The sequence below is a fragment of the Chlorocebus sabaeus genome, chromosome 4 (assembly GCF_047675955.1).
Source record: "Chlorocebus sabaeus isolate Y175 chromosome 4, mChlSab1.0.hap1, whole genome shotgun sequence".
Classification (NCBI taxonomy): domain Eukaryota; kingdom Metazoa; phylum Chordata; class Mammalia; order Primates; family Cercopithecidae; genus Chlorocebus; species Chlorocebus sabaeus.
Window position 1 is genome coordinate 91,097,707 of NC_132907.1, and position 8,459 is coordinate 91,106,165.

General features: G+C 46.1%; 1 long non-coding RNA gene across 1 annotated transcript; it reads left to right on the forward strand.

Annotated features, from left to right (window-relative positions):
- Positions 1-941: 941 nt before the first annotated feature.
- On the forward strand, positions 942-6,472 carry LOC140711600 (uncharacterized). Its single transcript, XR_012092871.1, has 2 exons — positions 942-1,276; positions 3,472-6,472. It is a non-coding gene; the product is annotated as an uncharacterized lncRNA (long non-coding RNA).
- The last annotated feature ends 1,987 nt before the right edge of the window (positions 6,473-8,459 follow it).

The following is an 8,459-nucleotide window of genomic DNA, read 5'->3' on the forward strand; positions in this document are numbered from 1 at the left end:
TGGGCACAGGCCTGGGGGAATGTCAGGTGGAGGTGGCGGCAGAGAGGGGAGGGATGAACCTGTAAGTCCCAGAGTGCCGGGGTCAGTGGTCCCTGCCGGAAGCCAGAGAGTCAGGAGGGTTCCTCCCCTGGAGGCCTTGGAGGGAGCGTGGTCCTGTGACACCTGGATTTCAGACTCCAGCCCTCCAGGACTGTGAGAATAAATTCCTGTTGTTTAAGCTGCCTGGTCTGTGCCACTTTGCTGTAGCCATGAAATAAACTAATAGAGATGGGATGTCGGGCTCTAATGCCCCGCTGCCATGGTGGACGCTTGGATGCGGGGGTGAGGACAAGAAGGCACCGTTGTGCTGGTGGAGGTAAGAGAGGGGGTGCGGATCCTGAAGGCCTCCAGAAGAAGCTGCACATACCTGGACCCTCCAGCCCTCCTGCCACCTGAGCTGGGGAGCTTCCGATTGGCTGAAACGACCATTAGCCAAGCATTTTGTTTTTTCCTCGGAACACATCTCAATGGATTGTGGGTCTTCCCAATACGGGACCTAGTTCCAAAATGAGCAGGGCTCTGATTTGACTGCCTGGGGGGAACAAAGAAGAGGGAGGAATTGAGCCCACACCACTTCGGACACAGCGCCTGGCATCAGCTCTGTGCTTGGCCAAAGCTTGGTCCTACCCTAGATGTCTCGCAGACAATCTGGACTGTTTGTTAGAAGAGCAGCTCAGGAAAGGCGTCATCCGCCAGAGCCAGCCGCAGGTTCAGCAACAACCCAAGAGCCTGCATATCCACCTGCTGAGGACAGACGGGAGCAGGGGAGGAGATACCCACACCTGGTGGCTTCTGTCTCCACACCCAGTCTCACTGTGTCCTGGGCAGGGCCAGAGCAGGAAGCTCGACCTTTGTAAGGCTCCGGAAGCCTTGAGGAAAAGCTCTCAGGGGAGGCACCTGGCTCCCTCCTGCAGTGATGTGTTAGACACAAACCTCCAAAATGGGAGACCTGGGAGAACCAGGGCATGTGGTTTGGGTCACAGCCGTCTCCCTGGCAACTGAAACAGTGCACGGCAAGGTTGAAGGTCAAAACACCGACAAAGGGGGTTCGGTTTCCAGGCTGAGGGCACAGAGGCAATCACGGGGAGCCTGCCAGCAGCAGGAGGGTATGACTGGGACGCGGGACAGCAGCATCTGGAGGTGCAGGCTGGTTGCAAAAGAAGGAGGCGAAATCCACAGAGAAGGAAGCGGCAGTAAATCTGGGCTACAGGACGAAGTCAGAGGCATCATGAGAGAGGTATGTGGCTGCCTCCAGGGGTTCTCTACACACACTGCAGGTTTGCTTGATGGAAGAGTTGGGAAAATCACATGCCAAAACACAGGTGTCCCAGGTGACTGTTCCTGAGATGTGCACAGGCAGGTGGAGCAAGGCTCAGGGCATTGATAGAATGGGGTATCCAGGCTGCTGTTTTGCTGTTTCTTTGCATGTGAAATGTCTTCATGGAAGCTCAAGCACAGATGCATCATCTGCACAGGTGACCCTGCAGCCCCCAGCGGCTCCCCAGTGAGTTGATCAGGTGTTGTGGCAGTGCACTCGGGACGTTGGAGGAGGTTTGGAGTGTGGGGCATTTCTGGGGATGGACACCACCCCAAACAGAGTTAGGTATGGGGAAGGGGGCATGGGTGAGACCATGAGTCCTCCTGGTCACTTCCTGGAGGACAAAGAAGGAGAAGGAAAGGAGGAAGCATCCTAAACGTGCAGAGGGCTTCCCATTTCCAGTTCTCCTGTGGATGAGCAGTTGCCTTGTAAACAGAACAGTGGCACAAGGGGAGTCCCCACACTTCCCAGCTCCAGCATCCTAAGGTTCTACAGCCCTCACACAGTTTGGCTTCCAGGCCGTTGGGAGGCAGAACCCAGTCCTTCATGCTTTGGACACAGACCCTTGGAGTCCCACCGAGGCTTACCTGGAATGCATCCCATGTTAAACACCTTTATTTAATCAGTAACATGTTCATAAAATGATCAAGATCCACATGTGCACCTATCCCTCTCAAAAAAATATAACATTGATTTTCTAAAAACTGTTTTATTTTGTTTTTAAAATCCAGTTGTGTGTGTGTTTTGTTTCTTTGTTTTTTAGTTTTCTCAATCTGATATTATTTACGTGCCAGGTTTCCTACGTTCTTTGAGATAAATGCAACATCACAACAAACAGGAAAAAAAAAAAAACAAAACTTCTTTCATGCACAAATTGTATCAGTTCTCAAAAAAAATCATAATTCTATTTAGATCGTGGGGGTAGTGCTTATATTAACCTTCTGACTATTTCAGTGAGGTGTAGTTTGTGTCTTATGATGATATCTCACACAGTTATTTGTTCTAGATCAAATAAAAAGAAAACTTTAGTTTTCTTCCTTTGCTTATTAAAGTTTGCTTTAGAAACAACTATGATATCATTTAGTATCACATGCCATACATAAATCACAATATTGGCAAGTGATTTTAAAATCAATACATTTAAATTAAATTACATTTCATGGGTTTTAGAAGATACAAGATTTGTTATTGAAGCCGTAATTATTTAAAAAACCAATCCCTGCCCCAAATCCATGAGCTCTTATAAAGATATAATATTTTCCCTGGCTTTGGTCCTTCACGGTGTATCAACCTTACCGTGGAGTCAAGCCCAGTGCCATTTAATGTTCTTTGTCTCACGGTTGACAATGCATCGTCATCAAAACCATACTCATAAAAAAAGTGATGATTAAACATCTTTCTGTACAAGTGTTACATAATGTCACGTATCCATTACTAAGAAGGCGTATTTTCTACGACCAAAGAGAGTAACCTGGTTTGAACTAGAAGAACGGAATAGAATTGTTAAACAATCCTTTGCATTTTAAGCAACATTTAATTAGAAACACACTTTAACCACCAAAATGATAAAAATCCAAGAGATTAACATTTGAGTGTCAATTATCATAAAATTCATCATTGTAATTCTTATTAAAACTCGCTGTTTAGATAGGTAATGATTTTATAATATGCCAATTTGCATAAGGAGCCCTGAGATGGCTTATTATTTCGATCCTACACAATTACAATTCCAGCTCCATACATCAGAGCTCTTAGCAATGTAAAATCACGGCACTAATTAATAAGCCATTTACTGACTGCAGCTAGTTACGGCGGTCCTGCAGCTGACCTCGCGGAAGAGGAGCCATCTCTGAAGTGCCTGTGTGCAACTACAAACATAATGATGTGCCAGGAGGGAATCATTAAAAATAATTTACACAAGCCTTCATTTACAAGATCTTTTGATAGCATGCTTCCCCGGTGTTTAGATCCACAGTGCAACCCCTACCATTTGGAAAGTGCCAGGCAGGGGAGTGAAGGCGGATACCTAAGTGGTTAATTAAGAGCCATTCGGACGCCACAAGAGCCTCCTGAAAAATCCCTCTGATGTCTGCTGTGTCAAATGTCTCTCACAGGCAAAGCCACAAGAGGCAGCAGCCGTGACAGGCTAATTACTGGGGACGAGGAGCAGCTGAGAATGGTCGTCACGGAGCTCGTGCCGGGAGCACCCAAGCTCAAGATTGAGCAAAGCAATCTTTTGTGCTGCTGGACTGGAGAGTGCGCCACTCTGGGAAAGGGGACTCATCGCAAGTGACGGGAGCAGTGGCAGAACGCCTCTCCGGAAAGACAATGGCCAAGGCCAGGGAGCGCCGCGCCTGCCAGCCCCTCACATTCCACAGTAGCCTCTCCAGGAAGTCGGTCCCAGGAAATCACACTGCAGGACCCCGAGCTCTTTAGATTGATTTCTACGGAAATCAAGCAGCCACGATAGTAGATGTCTAACAAAGCCGTTGAGATCATCGGGGGCATGGCCTTGCTTCGATATATGTGTGTGCACCTACGTCACACAAAGGGACACACACCCTGTAGACACACTCACACACATGCACACACACACACACATGCACACACATGCACACACACTCACACACATGCACACACACTCACACACATGCACACACATGCACACACTCACACACATACACTCACATACATGCACACACACTCACACACATGCACACACATGCACACACTCACACACATGCACACACATACACTCACATACATGCACACACACTCACACACATGCACACACATGCACACACTCACACACATGCACACACACTCACACACATGCACACACATGCACACACTCACACACATGCACACACATACACTCACATACATGCACACACATACACTCACATACATGCACACACACTCACACACATGCACACACATGCACACACACACTCACACACATGCACACACACGCACACACATACACACACACGCACACACATGCACACAGCACAGCAAAACAAAACAAAAAGTTCCAAACGCCACTCACTCAGGCAAAATAAGTGCTAATTCATATATAGAATAATGGCATAGGAATGCTGTGATGTAATGTTTTACAAGAGACAGGAACCTGTTAGCAAAATTAGCAAAGGGGTTGTCAGAAAACAATGTATGAGCCTGGGTGTCAGGGAAGAAGGGAAAACAGTTGGGGAAGCTTCGAAAAAGTGAAAATAGTCAGGGAAGCTTCGAAAAAGGATTCTCACCAAAAAAAGATGCAAATATACGTAGAAATGAACTCTCAGGGAGCCCAAGGATGCTAACCGGGCATCCGTCTGGTAGGGTGAAGACTCCCTTCACTCAGTACTAGGCGACAGGATCGCAGAGGCTGTGTCTGCAGGATAAGTTAGGCTAATGCACAAACCACAAAACCTCTTCATGCTTAGATTTCATCTATTTGCCTCTGTACCGGCCAGACAGGGTAAAACCACTCACCCTTAAAATTTTTGTTTAGAAATTAATAAAATGCTTCCATCTGATTTAGGGTGAATGTGCGGATCCAAAGTAGATTTGAACACAAGGTTAACAAATACATACACTGTTCAAAGGTCACCACCGACCTCAGTCTCTACTAGCTTTGGGGATATTTACTATGTATTCAGAGACAACATATTTCTTAGGACCAAGGAAGCCTACGTCTCTTAAGCCTTTTATGGTAAGAAAATAAAAAGCGTGCTTTCTGGTCTTTAAATAAATGGGTGTGAATTTCCCATGCTAAACTCTAAAACCATTCTGTCTCAAAAACGATGATAGGTTGATGTATGTCATTAACTGTTGTGAAGTTTGTGCAATGATGAGCTCAGGCATTTAACTACAGAACTTTTATTGTAATCCCAGTCTTTTAACACTGGCTTTTGCCATGGAGAAGAGATTCAAATTTAAAGCATCCTTTGAAGTCCAGGCAGTCATCTCCAAGACAAAAGGAAATAAGACAAAAATCAGCCTATAGCATGGGTGTAATTAATGCCCAAATCCGCTTCAGGGAGGCCTCCCATGTGTAGCCATTGTTCCACCGCAGCCCCTGCTCAATGGGCAGTAGACGTGGGGTTATTTAATCAATTAGTGTACTCATCCTTGGAGGAGATCGCAAGGTAGCCCTGTGTCTACCTGAAGCAACGGTGAACCTTTCTGGTGGCATAACCCACTCTGAGTGCCAGTTTTATAATAAAAGGTGGATGAACCGCAGATGAAGATGTACTTTTAGAGATACTGTCAGTCCTGAGCTGGCTTCCCTGGCAAGGAAGGTGCTTGGGAGACCCTCCAGAGGAGGCAGTCTTGAGCCACGATGCTCAGGAGCTGGAATCCAAGCAGCCCAGTGCCTCCTGTCCTCTGCTGCCCACTCCCCAACTCAGGAGAGCAAAAGGTGGGCCCTCCTCGGCCCAAGGCAAGCTCCCGATGAGAGCAGCGGGGAATTAATGCAGCTTTACACGCATGATGGCTAGCTAACTCCAGCTGAAGAAGGAAACAGAAATGCTTCACCCATCATGCAAAAAAAAAAAAAAAAAAAAAAAAAAAAAGGCAAGGAATTGGAAATTTGTGGCAGCTCATATGAATAATTTTAATTAAGATAATTCCCAATCCAATGGAACCCTTAAGCCATATGTCTGCTGAGGAAAATATGTTCACACTTTTAAAAAGTACATACTGTCTTGCTTCAAAAAGCAAATGAAATATTTAATACACGAAGGATTCTATTGCAATCCTAGTCTACCACCCTTTTACGTTTGTGGCTGGAATTTTACTTGCAACTTTTCTGGGCCATAGTATTCAAAGGCTTTACAGGTGAAATCGCTGCCAGCTTTTCATTAGCACTTTGATATTCCTAACAGATACGCATAGAGCACACTTTAGTGTCTTTTCGATTACACTGAAAAATCAATTATTACACACAAATATCAAATAGATCTGTGAACTTTAGAGCAAGAAAAAGTGATAGTGTTGAGCCTCTTAATTTGTTGATGGTTTATTAATTTGGCTGGAAAAGGTGAGCAATGATTATTGAGTCTGTTTCTATGTAATCAAAAGAAAGAAGACATAATAAAAAATGTTTAAATCATAGTTTTTATTTAATTCTTTATTCATATAGCTCCGAGGGTAAAGCCAGTGTGAACGAGGTGGGAGAGAGGAAGATATTGGAGAACATTAACTTGAATCCTACTTCATCAGGAACTGAGGAAATATCAGGCTCTACTGGGGAAAGAAGTGATTTGAGAGAAACTTTTACAGTTAAAACATTTATAAAATCCTTCTCTCCATGCTACAGATGACATCCCACTTTCCAATTTTCCCTCCACACAATGAAGGTCACTAAATATTGTTATGCTACTTAGTTTGTATTTCCAAACAAGTTCATGCTGAAATGTGTGGCTTTTCAAAATCTGAGGAATTGGTTTTAAAGCACGCGCGCGCGCACCCACACCCACACACACACACACACACACACACACACACACAGTGTTGGCCTTTCCTTTTCAAAGCAGCCCACGCCCATTCCCTGCACTTCCCCAGGCACCTTCTGCAGGGGCTGCACGGGAGCGGCCTCTCCAAAGGAGAGAAGAAAATCCAGGCGGAGGAGCCTGGCTGCTGGTGCTGCAGGTCACTGCTCTCACTGACCTTTCTGCCTGGGCGTGAGTGCCAGGACCACCTGAATTGCCTTAAGACTGAAGGATCCGCCGTCCTCTGGGGGTGCAGACAGACTTCAAAACGTTGCAATTAAATGGGAGCTGCAGAGATTATAGGGCGATATTAACTATCATTAAGTGATTTCTGTGTGAATGAGCCGAGCTCGCCTTCCCACGTCTGGCTGAAAAGTCCCCTCCAACCTGCGCGTTTAAAGGTAATTTGATAAATACCTGTACTTGTTGGGGTATTTGTCTGACAGACAGACCGCATGTATCACCTTTACAAAGACATCAATGTGGCTAAAATGAGATGCTCCGATTTCCAAACAACAAGCCCCAGCAGGTCACACAAAACCACAGTGGGTATCCGGAGCAGGGCGGCGACGCCTGTCTGCCTTGCTTTAAAGAAATTAGCTCAGTTTTCTTACAATAATAAACAGAGGTTCCTGTACTTGAGAGTACTGTTCACTAACATTGTACGTAAGCTTTTGATCTTTTGTCTGCACTTTAAGCATGACAAGATATTGGCAGCAGAGGGGAAAGAAACCTGCCTCCCAGAGGACGGAGAGGTGGGAGAAGCTGCCGCTCGCTCGGCAGAGGGCACTGTGTGAGACCATGGCAGTGGCTGAGGAGCTGGGCGTGTAGGGGCCCCCAGCGCTGCCGCAGGACCAGGGGCTGAGCCCCTGCTGTGACCTCTGACAACTCCTAAAAGCTTGAGCAGGAAGATCCCACCCCAGGGACAGCAGAGATTCCCCTAGGGGCCTCGGCAACCATCCCTCCCTCTCCGCAGAAATGTCTGGACCCTGGGCTGCAATTTGTGGCCGGGAGGGACACAGTCACTTAGGGTACCTGTCACATGCCTTGACTTTGAAAGTCATGGGAAACAACCCATTACATGTTTTAAAGAAAGTAGGTCTGTTTTCAGAACCAGGGAGTTGAGAATGCAAGCATTTAAAAACTGGCAAATGTTTTACTAAAACATGTATGGCAATAAAGTCTCATATATGAGGTATTGTGATGATGCATCTCTCGTAGGAGTCATCTCAGATTTTTCATAATGTTCTTTTTTCTTTTTCCTTTTTTTTTTTTTTTCTTTTTTTGAGATGGAGTCTCACTCTGTCACCCAGGCTGGGGTGCAGTGGCGTGCTCTTGGCTCACAGCAACCTGCCTCCTGAGTTCAAAGGATTCTCCTGCCTCAGGCTCCTGAGAAGCTGGGATTACAGGCACCCACCACCACACCATGCTAATTCTTATATTTCTAGTAGAGATGGGGGTTTCACCATGTTGACCAGGCTGGTCTCGAACTCCTGACCTCAAATGATTCACCCGCCTCGGCCTTCCAAAGTGCTGAGATTACAAGGTGTGAGCCACCACGCCCAGCCTCATAATGTTCTTTAAGCCAGTAACTAATACAGATTAGTTAT